Source organism: Megascapheus bottae, chromosome 17, assembly GCF_031878675.1.
Source record: "Megascapheus bottae isolate mThoBot1 chromosome 17, mThoBot2.hap1, whole genome shotgun sequence".
Classification (NCBI taxonomy): domain Eukaryota; kingdom Metazoa; phylum Chordata; class Mammalia; order Rodentia; family Geomyidae; genus Megascapheus; species Megascapheus bottae.
The window spans coordinates 45,422,744-45,435,199 of record NC_143525.1 but is presented as its reverse complement, the minus strand read 5'-3'; the positions used below and the strand labels follow the sequence as shown (position 1 = coordinate 45,435,199).

At 47.4% G+C, this 12,456-nt stretch overlaps 1 protein-coding gene across 4 annotated transcripts in view; it reads right to left on the bottom strand.

Annotated features, from left to right (window-relative positions):
- Positions 1-3,125, bottom strand: part of Dusp14 (dual specificity phosphatase 14) — an 18,861-nt gene extending 15,736 nt beyond the window's left edge. For 2 of the 4 annotated variants that reach the window (XM_090351212.1, XM_090351210.1), the window contains exon 1: positions 2,992-3,125. The gene's annotated coding sequence lies outside the window, so the exon portion shown is untranslated. Of the gene's footprint in view, positions 1-1,657; positions 1,922-2,991 lie in introns of those variants that run through there. The other 2 variants (XM_090351213.1, XM_090351211.1) reach the window with 2 other exon arrangements.
- Between the last annotated feature and the right edge of the window lie 9,331 nt (positions 3,126-12,456).

The following is a 12,456-nucleotide window of genomic DNA, read 5'->3' as shown; positions in this document are numbered from 1 at the left end:
ATGTTAGCCCAAACTATATTTGATCAGTCAGGGACCAGACCTCCCAGCTGCCATCTATTTATTCATATAAGAAACATCCATGCGTGCTGTGGTTAATCAGCAAATACAGGGGCTTATGAGTGTGAGACAGACACCACTGGAAGAATGTAAACTGGCACAATCACTTTGGGATATAAATCAACTAGTAAGGCTGAAGATATGCACACCTGACCTGGAATTGCTCAGAATTGCTCCAGCCCAGAACAACCCAGATGTCCAACAACAGTGGATGGTTCGCCTGTGGTATGCTCATGTAAAAGTGAAGCAGCTACAATCAAAGGCAACAACACAGATGAATCCTAAAAGAACAGCGCTGCAGAAATTTAAACAATCACAGATGCACCTAGAGACAGATAGAATACTGTGTTCCTATTTGACAGACACCAAAAGAAAAAGATCCAAAAGAACAGAAGTAAAACATAACATGTAGGTGTTGAGGGTTATATTTAGAGGAGAAACAAAATACAGAGAAAATGCATAAAGTTACTTCTATTGAAATCTGGGGAGCTCCTCATTGCCCTGGGGAGGGGGGAGTGTGGGAAGAAAATGGTTCTCCATCTATACTTGCTATACTTGTGTTTTATTTAAAAATCCTTCATTGCTGTCCATTTGTTTGATGTCTTTTTTTCCTTCATGTTATAATTCACAGTATACAAGGTTAGACAAACACCACATTGATTTCCAGGAGTTCAGGATCCTGACAATAATTCAGCTCAGCACATTTCCTCTCTGTCAGCTTCATAGAATCCAAAACCTTGTTTGCCTTCTACCCTGGTATTGAGCACAGTACCTGTGGCCTGATCAAAGGCCTCCATAAATGTTTTCTCAGTTGTTCTAATTACCAGTATCTTAAAATTGCAGACCTGGACCTAACACATTGCTTTCCTTTCTTTGTCTTCATCCTGCAAAGCTTTCATAAATAATAAAGCTACTACCTTAAATGTTAGTTCTGTAAGTTTATACTCAGGCTGCCGTTGCTTTAGCAACTCTCTCTCCCTTCCATGCCGCCACAGAAGCAAAGGAAAAGCAAATAGACCAATCCTTGATCTTTCCTAATGAGAAAGCTTTCATTTGCCCCTGAGAATAACCCTGGGCTCATGATGTTGTTTACTAAGGAGTCACTTATTTTCCTGCTTTCCTGAGAAATGCCACCATGCCACTGGGGTTAATAAAAGCTTACAATCAGTCGTCCTTAAAAAGCAAGCTCCCTGTCCTGAACAGAAACCAAATCTCCATACACAACAGGAGTCAACTTGAAAACAATTTCAGTTAAAAAAAAAAAGAATCATTGTACAAACTGATAGAAAATGCTTGGAGTCTAAAGATTCGAACCGATACACACCGCAGTTACCTTCTGAAAACAAGATGCTCAAAACAAGTTTTAATTTTTCTTATACATGCTACTTAAAGCATTTCTTGTGATTGTGGGAGAAAAAAAAAGATTTAAATCTATCTTGCCTTAAGACCCAGTTCCAATGGCAACGGAAGCCACCAAACAGTTCCCAGGCGAGAGCTTTTTTTTTTTTTTTTACATTTCCTTGAACTGAATCTGGCCCACGTTTTACGCATCCGTGTGCACAAGCGCGTCCCCCTCTTAAGGGACACCCCGAGTTCCTACCTGCCGCCGGCGTGAGACCTCGGCGCAAACGCGTCCCGCCAGGATGCCAAGACGACTCGGAACCAGGGAAACTGTCTCCGCGTTTTTATGGAGGGGGGAACCAAAAATACCCCGCAGCGATCCCTCCTCCCCGCGCGTCAGGAGGTGAGTCAGAGCCGGGGGCAGGCGCGGGGCGCGCGCCGAGCCGCCTCCCGGGATCCGGGCCTCGGGCGGCCTCGGGAGGCGTCTCTCCCGGAACGCCCGCGGTGGTTGTGCATTCTGGGGCGGCTTCCATTCCCCCCGCAGCTCCAGGGAAGAGAGACACACGGGAGGGACAGCTCCGGCGTGGGGCTCCCCCAGGGAACACGGCGGCGCAGCTCGCGTCCCTCCCGCCCCGAGGCGGCCGGGGGGGGGCGCGCGGGGAGGCCAGGCCGGGGGTGCGGACTGCGGCCCCCATCCCACCCCGGGGGCCTCTCTCTTGGCTTTTCCTAGATCCCAGCTTCCCCCCGCGTGCCGGGCATTTCCCAGGAATTCTAGGAAAAGTTTGGATCCCTCCCCTGGGTCCTTGTTCCTTTAGGATCAGGGTTCGCCCCCACCCCGGCTCCATGCCACACCCCACGTCCGAAGCAGGACCCGGGCTGTCCCGAGGACACTCCGGGGGAAAGCTCGCCGGCCGGCACGCCCTGAGGTCTCGCCTGGTGGAAAGTGCAACCAAGTAGTTCAACCACGACACCCCTCCACGGGAAGCCGGCCTGGGCGAGCCCCTCCTCGTTCCTTCGCCTCTGGGATGCCCGAGCTACCCTGACCCAGACCGGCGCCCTCGGGAACATCTACTTCAATAAAGTGACTCGATCCGCGTTCAGGCCGGCAGCTCGGCCCACGTCGCCGGGGGGAGCCGGGGCGCTCGTCCGGGGCGCACGCCGATCCCCGCCACCCGCCGGCTCAGGCGGATACTCGGCGTCGCTGAACGTCGAGTGGATTCTCTCCAGGCGCAAGGCGGCCGTGGCCCCGGGGCCCCCCGCGCGGCTGGACGTGGACGGAGCCTCAGCGGGGACGGGGGGGGGGAGGCAGACCCGGGTGCTGGCGCCCCTGGGGTCCCAGGCCCGTGCGCGGCGGCAGAAGGGCGCTTAAGCGAGTTGGGGGGACGCGGAGGGTCTCCCCCCCTACTCGAAGGGGGAACAGAGCCGCCCCGGAGCAGGTGCGGACGCCCGCACAAAGTTTGCCAGACATTGGGGCCGCGCGGAGGTGGAGGGGCCCGACCTTCCGGGTCCGCCACCCCCCTCCCCACGCTGTCCCGGTGCATGCCAAGTCCCCACCCGGCCGGCCTCCTCCAGCCCAGCCTCCGGGCTCCCTACCGTCGCGGTGCGGCGCGGCTCGCGGCTGGGCTCTGTGCTCCGGCTCCGCTCCAGGCTTCTGCGGGCCGGGCGCGGCGCGCGCCTCCCGGCCCCCGCGCTCGCCTCCCGGCCCTTCCCTCACCCTCCCCCCGCCCCACTCCGCCCCCGCCCCTGGACGCGCGCACGCTCCCTGCGCCCGGCCGTCCGCTCCCGTGTGGGGAGCCCGGGGCGGGGGCGGAGGGTCCGAGCGGCCTCGGGGCGGTGGGGGCAGGGAAGGAGAAGCGCCGGGCGCTGCGCGTGCGCGCTCCGTCCTCTCTGCCCGCGGCGCGACCCGCGCGCCTCGGGCTCGGGTAGGGCGGCCGGGCACGCGGAGATGCCCGGCGGGCCCGGGCTGCGAGCTGTCCCGTCTCACGCACCTAGACCTCGGCGCTGCCGCAGCCGAGTGGGGAGGCGGCGGTGCAGGGATGGTGGCTCCGAGGCCGGTCTAGGTGTGCGAGGGAAAGGCGAGAGCACACCGAGCGGAGCCGGTGCGAGCGCCGAAGGTACTGACTAATCGCCGCCTCGCACCCACCACCCCCGCCGTCGGGCGCTGCAGAGCCCACGGGTGAGGCCAGGGGGCTCGGGGCACCTTCGGGCTGCATTTTGCTTAGACAGGTCTGGGCAGATGCCCGGGCCTCCGCCCGCACCGCCGCCCCACCCCGCAGGTGCCCACCGGCGCCCCGACCCCCCGGCAGGGCCTCCGGAGCCCGGGCTGGGCTCGCGAACTCGCGAGGCTTCGCTGGCCCCCTCTGGAATCTAGTGTTATCACTGTGACCATCGTCATCGTTATTTTAAGGTCTGCTCGGGTCTGCCTCCCTCCTTGGGGGTCCCGGACGGGGGAGGGGCGACACTGGGAGGTAGAAATGGCTCCTTCAAAGTTCCGCAGTCGGAACACCCAAGTCCTGACTCCATGCCCAGCCCTGCACTCGCCAGACCCAGCTCCTCACCGTGGTAAATCGCCGGCGTCACAACTGCTGAGCAGTCAAAGGAATAGTTACAGATTTGGGGGTGGGGGCGAGGAGGGAGGGCAGAGGTGGTTGGGGACCAACGTGTGCACCACGCTGTGGGTTTAAGCGTCCCACATCTCTAAGCTAAAGCTTTGAGGCTTTTAAAAAATGCTTTTCCTGATGCCATTGGCTTAGCCAGATTCAGAGCAACTCATGGGTGCTGGAATATCTAGAAGTTCTGTCTGCTTCCCAGACCAAAAAACATATAAATATAACATCAAAGCACTTGAGTGATAATCCCGGGAGAGCTGAAAAGGCCTAGACTGGGGGAATTTATTTTTGTCACCATTAAAAGCAGCAGAAGCTTCAAAAATTAACTTTCCTGAGAGAAAGAGAGAGAGAGAGAGAGAGAGAGAGAGAGAGAGAGAGAGAGAGAGAGAGAGAGAGAGAGAGAGAGAGGCGCAGATGGTTCAAGGTAAAGCACCAAGAGTTCGGATCTTGCCTAGAAAGGCATCTTCCCAGCACACAATGATCCCAGCAGCTTTATCTAATGACTTATTTTTGACATGCCAAATTTGCTATGGAAACAGCAAAATCCCTAATAGAAATGATTGCTTGTGGCTTACATTGCATCATTTCGACTTCTCCCCCAATAATTGAGTGACTCAGCAGCACAGATAACATCCCTCTTCAGATTCCAGCTTGTTTGTTACACAGAGCAGTTTTCCTGGACAAGCTCCAGGTAGTGTCAAGAAGCTGGGCTTTTCCCTGGACTGTGGGAACAGAAGCCTTGCGTGAAGAATCAGACCCAACATCAGTGAAAAGAGTAGAGGTATAGGAACAGAATGTGAGGTACAGGTAAAGGGCTAGAGATTAAGCAAAGTAAGAAGTGCTGAAGTCAGTAAAACCAGGTCATAACTGGACCTCTGCCTACAGGGGAGGGAGCTGCTTGGTGCCTTTCTGGCTTCTATCTGCCTCTGCAACAGAATGTTCTATATCTTCACACTCCAGTACAATAACCCTAGCACCGGCAAGTGGTTATTTAGTACTTAAAATGTGACTCTGGAAGTGAATTTTTGGTCTATTTTAGTCAACTTAAGTAGCCACATGTAGCTAGTGACTGCTTCAATGGGCAGCGCTTTCTGGAGCTAAGTTCATAGGTGGCAAGTATTCTAAGGACCACACACTACAAAAGTAGGTGGGGCCCAGCAAGGATTTAGGTTCTCCTGACTATAACTAAATAAACAGTGCTCACATGAGTGTGCTATGAAAACTGATGTGGTAGCCGGACTCGAGCTCCTCAGGAGGCTGAGAACTGAGGCTCAGAGTTCAAAGCCAGTCCGGGCACTAAAGTCTGTGAGACTCCTATATCCAATTAACCACTAGAAAACCAGAAGTGGTTTGTGGCTCAAGGCGTAGGGTGGTAGCCTTGAGCTGAAGAGCTCAGGGACAGTGCCCAGGCCCCGAGTTCAAGTTACACAACCAACGAAAAAAAAAAAAAGAAAACTGATGGACTAGACAAAGCAGGCAGAGGGTGGAACTTCTATTCTAATTAGCTTCTCCCACCTTCCTAATTCATCCTTCTTAGTTGCTTGATTAGTTACATAGCAACTATACATCTCGGTCACATAGGTTAATTAGGTTTATTACATGTAAAATGTTTGAGTTTTTATAATTCTCATAAAATTAGCTTGTCTAGCAATAAAGAAATGTCATATTATAAAAGAAAAAAATACCATCACTTTAACAAGTTAGCAGTTGTACTGCTTTGCCTTTTTTCTATGCAATGTTTTTGTTCTATTTATATAATCGTAATATAGTTTTTTTAATTAGGCATTATATAAGGGATGCATGTCTAGGTTGAGTATTGCAGTCTCTGAAATTTTCTGAACTTAATTCAACACTATGGCTGTAGCAATAATGCAATGATGAGCATTCCAAGATAAGCAACATCTTTTGTAAATAAAATGCACATCTGCTTCGTATAATTCCTACCACACCAGGGGGGAAACCTGGTGCTGCTAAAGGGAAGTCGTGATACACATTAGCACAAAAGCCTGAAGACTTGTCCTCAGGTTATGAAATGCTTAGCTCATCTCAAGCTGCTGAACATGCAAATGAAGGAACAGATTGTCAATGGAAGGGCAGGGAAGGTTCATAAAGGTTCAAAGGCACCATCTTGCCTAGTGTGGTGCACCTGCGTTTTACAGAGCCACAGCAGCAAATCCATTAAATTAGGGGAGTGGAAGTCTCAATTATTCCCCACCTGAGCCAATTTGCATGCATTGTTGTAAACATATCCCCTGTGCAAAGTGTCTCCCCAGACCTGACTGAGGAGTGTCTGGCTACATGCTGGATGAAAACTAGATTATCACCTTTCAGGAGAGAGCCTGGAAGAAGCTTCTGGTCCTCACATCCAACCTCCTCTTGCTGTGTGTGCTGGAAATCCAAGGCTTGCTTCTCTGCCCCTCTTAGTTTCCATGGAGACGCAACAGTTTACTTTTATCCCCCAGTTCTAAGCTGGTTATTTTTAACTGGAAAACTCGGAGCCAGGTCACAGCTGGGATCTGGATGATGCAATGACGTCTATAGCCACCCTTCTCTCCCACAAACGCCTTCTTTTCTACAGTTGCTGGGGGCTGAGGCACTCCTAGGAGACTGTGCTTTCAGAAGTTGTTTTTACTTTGCATTAAGTTAAAACCTATGCCTTAACTGAAGAGCTGACAGGTGTCCTGAATCCTGAATTGAAGCCATGCACAACCACAACAGGGTGTGTGTTTGTGCGTGTGTTGGTTCTGGGACTTGAATACAGAGCCTACTACTTGAGCCACAGCTCCACATCTGGCTTTTTTTGGGGGGTGGGGAGTTTAATGCCATTAAGCGTCTCATGGACTTTCCTGTCCAGGCTAGCTTTGAACTGTGATCCTCAGATCTCAGCCTTCAGACCTCAAGCCTCCCGGGTAGCTAGGCAGAACAGGGCCTTTTCTCACTGGGGAAGGAAGCAGGAAAGGCTGACATTGCTATTAGCTATTTAGGGCTGAATTTTAAACATGAGGGCACTGGCTCCTGCTCCTGTAAGAGAAGATTTACTTGTTGCAGCATGCCCTGAAAAAGAGAAGCCTAATGAGGCAAAGTTGGAAATGGCTGCAAAAATTTCCACCACTGCAAGGCAAAAAGGAAATTCACACCAAACTAAGGTCTGCAGAGTGCTGCCCATTCTCGTTGGTGCTGTGAATGGATCCACCCATCCTGTAGCCAGTGTGCCTACAAGAAATATCTCAACTGATCATTTTTAATAATTCTTTGGATAAACTATTCAATTTAACTGAAAATTGCTGGTTGACAACTCCCTAAAATAAGACAACTGAAATGAAAAACAATAACAACAACAAAACCAACTTAGACTTCTTAGCCTTAATTCAAAAATTGCATTTCATACGGGGAATATTTTGGTTTAACAGCTCAGTAGAATTAGACACATTAGATGTGTCTTGAGTTGGTAGTTGGCTATCCGTTTACTGGAAAAAAGAACAGCGTTTCAGCATTTTATTTTTTCATGGGTCATGGGGCTTGAACTCTGGGCCTGGACACTGTCCTTGAGCTCTTCAGCTCAAGGCTACCCCTGAGCCACAGCCCCACTTTCCTGTTTTCTAGTGATTAATCGGGGATAAGTGTCTCACACTCTTAGTGCGGGGGCTGGCTTTGAACTTCGATCCTCAGATCTCAGCCTCCTGAGTAGCTAGGATTATAGGTGTGAGCCATTTCACCATGCCTGGCTCAGTATTTTTTTATTTAAAAACTTTTTTTTTTAAAGAAAGTAGTTTTGTAGAAAGCATGTCACATAGATCGATATGTATCTATGACATACAAAGTCTCAGCTTAATTTTAATTATGTTCTAAAATGTATGTGCCAGTGATTGTATATATACTCCCTTCTTGAATACTTGTTTGTTAAACATGGCATTTGAAATATGATGTAAAAAAATCAATGTTAATAAAATCTTTTATTTAAAAAAAAAGGGGGGACCAGGAGTTTGGTCTAGTGGTAGAACATTTGCCTAGCATGCAAGAAGATACGGGTTAGATTCCTTGGTACCACATACATAGAAAAAAGCTGGAAGTGGTGCTATGGCTCAAGTGGTAGAGCTCTAGCCTTGAGAAAGTCCAAGGACAGTGCTCAGACCCTGAGTTCAAGCCCCACGACTGGCAAAAAAGAAAGAAGAAAAAGAAAAAAAAAAGTAGTTTTGGTTTCTCTTTTTGTGCTGGTACTGGAGCTTGATGTTAGTGCTTCACGCTCTTACTTGGCTTTTGGTACTCAGCCATACTTCTACTGTTGGCTTTTTGCTGGTTAGCTGGAAGTTAAGAGTCTCTCAGACTATTTATTTATTTATTTTTGCCAGTCTTGGGCTTGAGCTCAGGGCCTGAGCACTGTCCTTGGACTTTCTCAAGGCTAGAGCTCTACCACTTGAGCCTCAGCACCACTTCTGGCTTTTATCTATGTATGTGGTACCGAAGAATCGAACCCGGGTCTTCATGCATGCTAGGCAAGCACTTTAATCACTAGGCCAAACTCCCGGCCTCAGACTATTTATATCCCAACGGGCTTTGAATTTTGATCCTCAGATCTCAGCTTCTTGAAAGCTAAGAAAATGTCTCTTCTTTAAAACAACTGTGAAATCTTTCCATATTCTCTGATAGCGATTTGGTTTAAACTATGAACCAAGACAGTATTGTTATTATTATTTATTATTTTCAGTACTGGGGTTTGAACAGAGAGGCCTTGAACATCTCAGCTGGTATTCTCCCACTTGAACCATGTCTCCAAATCTCTTTTTTTGTTTGTTTTTTTTTGCTGGTTATTTTGGGGATAGGGTCTCATAGACTTCAAAATAACCAGTCCTGACTGGCCTTAAGCCTCCAGTCACTTAAAACCTTGACCAATGGAAAAAGATTGCTTGGTTAGGAAGAATTATCTGATGGTTCAGAAATCCATCCACTGTGCTCAAAGGTAGAAAGTAAGTATACCACACTCAACAACCCATCCCTTAAGAACACAGAACAAGTCTGGGCTAGCAAAATTTAACTACAGGGTTTTCAAAGACAAGGCAAATACAGTCATCTCCAAGGCTACATGTTAAATCTGTGTTGTTGTTGTTTTTAAGGACTCAGTTTTGGATTTTACAGTTTTTAGTAGGCAGTGTGTGCGTGTTCTACATTCCTCTTCCTTCCCTGATCTCCACAGGGAAGGGCAACAAACAAGTAACTCATTATGACAATGGAATTTTGTCAAATACCACATTCGTTCTTCCCCCCATTGCCTGTCTCTGGTTTGTAAACTGGGCTAACCAAATCAAAGGGCAGGTAATACCCTTTCACTGCAGTATAGCTCAGCTGCAGGAAGCCCGGACAATGAACAATGAACAGAAAAAGGACTCTTGACACTGGATATGGGAACTGTCCCAGTGTCTGCTTCTCAAAGGCAACATGACCACTTCTAATTCTGACGCACAGTTCCAAAGTTGGCTAACAAGGATGGCTAGTCAAATCCTCTTCACCTCTGTTCACATTCTCCAAGTCACTCAGCATCACTGTGACGATCAAGCTGCTCAGGACCTGCTTTACCTCACTTACATTTCACTAAAAGGGCTGGCTTCTGTGCTTAGCTTTTTTCTTTTTTTTGTAAGGAAACTTGGCAGAGCTTTATTGAGTAGGCAAATGAACAAGCAAATAGGCAGCAGGCCTGCAGGCAAACAGACAAACAGAAAGGTAGAGACATACTCTAACAGAGTGTGGGTGCTCTAGACAAGGGAAACTGTGCTTGCTTTTTGTTTTGTTTTGTTTTTGCCAGTCCTGGCTTGAATTCAAGACCTGAGCACTGTCCTTGGACTTTCTCAAGGCTAGAGCTCTACCACTTGAGCCACAAACACTACTTTTGGCTTTTTTCTATTTATGTGGTACTGAGGAATCGAACCCAGGTCTTTGTGCATGCTAGGCAAGCACTCTACCACTAGGCCAAACTCCCAGGCCCCGTGCTTAGTTTTAAAAGGAAATCTTTTATCTTTTGCTACCTCTTTATACATTGTAGTAGTGTCCCATTATACCAAATCTCAATACCAGCAAAAACACACACAAAAAAGCCAGATATGTACAAACTTTCAGTGTTTGTATGTGTTGAGAACAATAACTTAGCATGTATTTAGAAAGTATTCACAACGACATCCTTAAAAATACATGGATACATTCGAAGAGAAAAGGTTTTGCTGAATATGGTTGGTGACATAGCTTTATAATCTCAGCAGAAAGGGAGACAAGGCAGGAAGATCTTGAGTGGAAGGCCACTCTGGGTTACAAAGTAAGTCTATCTCAAGAAAATGAACAAGGAAAAGGAAAAATGAAAAAAGAAGAATGAGGAAAAGGAAGAGAATTGGGAGGAGACATATAATCTCATGACTCCTTTCAAGAATGCTACTCATAGGCTGGGAATGTGGCTTGGTGGTACAGTGCCTGCCAAGCACGCATGAGGCCCTAGGTTGGATCTCTCAGTACCACATAAGGCAAAAATAAACTTATAAGAAAAAAAAAATGTTAAGAAGAGCACTATTCACCCTAAATAAAGCTAGATTATCAAGAAACCCACTAAAGACAGATACAGGAAGTCTTAACTTTCACCAAGTTGAGTTAACCAAACCTGCAGTAACCCTACTATCTAAAATCTAGTCATTTGTATTTTAGCTTTATTTTCCTCTTTTTTCCCCAACCATGTTATTTCCTCATCATCTCTACTGGTCCTCAATCATCACTTGATGTTCAACAGGTTGCAAGGTTTTTATCAGTCTGTCCTACCATCCTCCTACTCCATTCTACAACAGCTGCCCTTTGTGTTCTACCAAATACATCCCTTGGCACCATTTTCCTCACTCCCACTGCTGCCTCCACACCATCCTCCACCCCCGATGTCTGGAACAGTCTCCTACTCCCATCTGCCATTTTTGCTCTCTTCTCCAACTTACCATTGCCTCAAAAGCCCACTTCTCTGAGGAAGTTTTCCTGAACCAAGATTAATGACAACAAATATCACCTGATACTGGGTCACTGCATCTCAAACTTTCTCAACAGGAATTGCCATTTATAGGTAAGAAGCGATGCCTTCATAACCAACTTAGGTTGATGGTGGTGGTAAAATGCAATTTCTAAGAGACATTACTATGCAAGAAAGAATTCCCACAGCTGTGTGTGCACCTACTCACACACACATGTGGGTGTAAGACCTCAGGGTCTTACACTTGCTAGGCACGCCCTCTACCACTAGAGTCACAACTTCAGTCTTCACGTGCCATCCATTTGAATTCCCTTAGATTCTAAGAGTGTTCATTTCTTATGTTCTAGATATCTATTAGCAAGTGGCATACATATTCCTATCAGCTTCAAGTTTTAGAAGATATAGGTAGTCAGGTAGCTCATGTTTGTCATTTTAACTACTCAGGAGGCTGAGATGAGGTAGATCAATGTTGGAGGCCAGCCTGGGAAAAATATTTACAAATCACTAAAAAGCTGGGTATGCCTATCTTTGCAGGTACCTCAGGCAGGAAGTTCAAAAAGGAAGAACCTATGTCAAAAATAATCAAAGCAAAAATAATCAAAGGGGCTGATAGCTTATTTAATCCTAGCTGGTCAGGAGGCCGAGATCTGAAGATCATGGTTCGGAGCCTACCCAGACAGTAAAGTCAGTGAGAATCTTACTTACAACTAACCACCCAAAAGCCAGAAGTGAAGCTGTAGCTCAAGTGGTACAGCACCAATCCCGAGTAGAAAAAAGCCCAATACCCAAGTTCAAGTCCTAAGACCAGAAAAATAACAAAGCAAATGGGCTGGAAACGTGGTTTGTAATAGATTTCATACTTAGCAAATGGCAAGGATCAGACTTCAAAGCTCAGTACCACCACCAAAAAACAACAAGAAACGGCTTAGCAGATACTTTCAACAAAACACATACTAATTAGATGTTGAAATGTTAAAGGAATTAAAGAATCAAACAGCTACTGTGGTGATTTGTGCAGACTTTAAAGAAGTTACTTTCATACACAACATTGCTTCCAACAGAAATTAGATTACTGTGACTGTGGGTTTAGTTTCTTATTTTGAAGAAAGGCTTGAGGACTAAGTTTTAGATGTGGTGGGGCTACTCACCCTCAACCCAGTGAGTCTCATATGAAGCTGCTTTGCTTCTGTTTTAAAAGCAGCTTTTATTGCAGGTTAAGGGAGGAAGGGTCCAGTCTTGATCCAAGCAAAGCTGAGGTTAGTTGCATCATCTCCATCACCAGGGCCCTGATATCCTGGGAGCCCAAGGTAAGAGCAGGGTTGAGTCCAGGACATGAGGACACACATTAGCAGAGACAGTGCAGAGTGTACGGTGGACGTTAAACACCCTAAGTGTGCATTCGTTACCAGAATATCCACACACCCATAAATTAGATAGCAAAACATTTTAATCCATTAACTC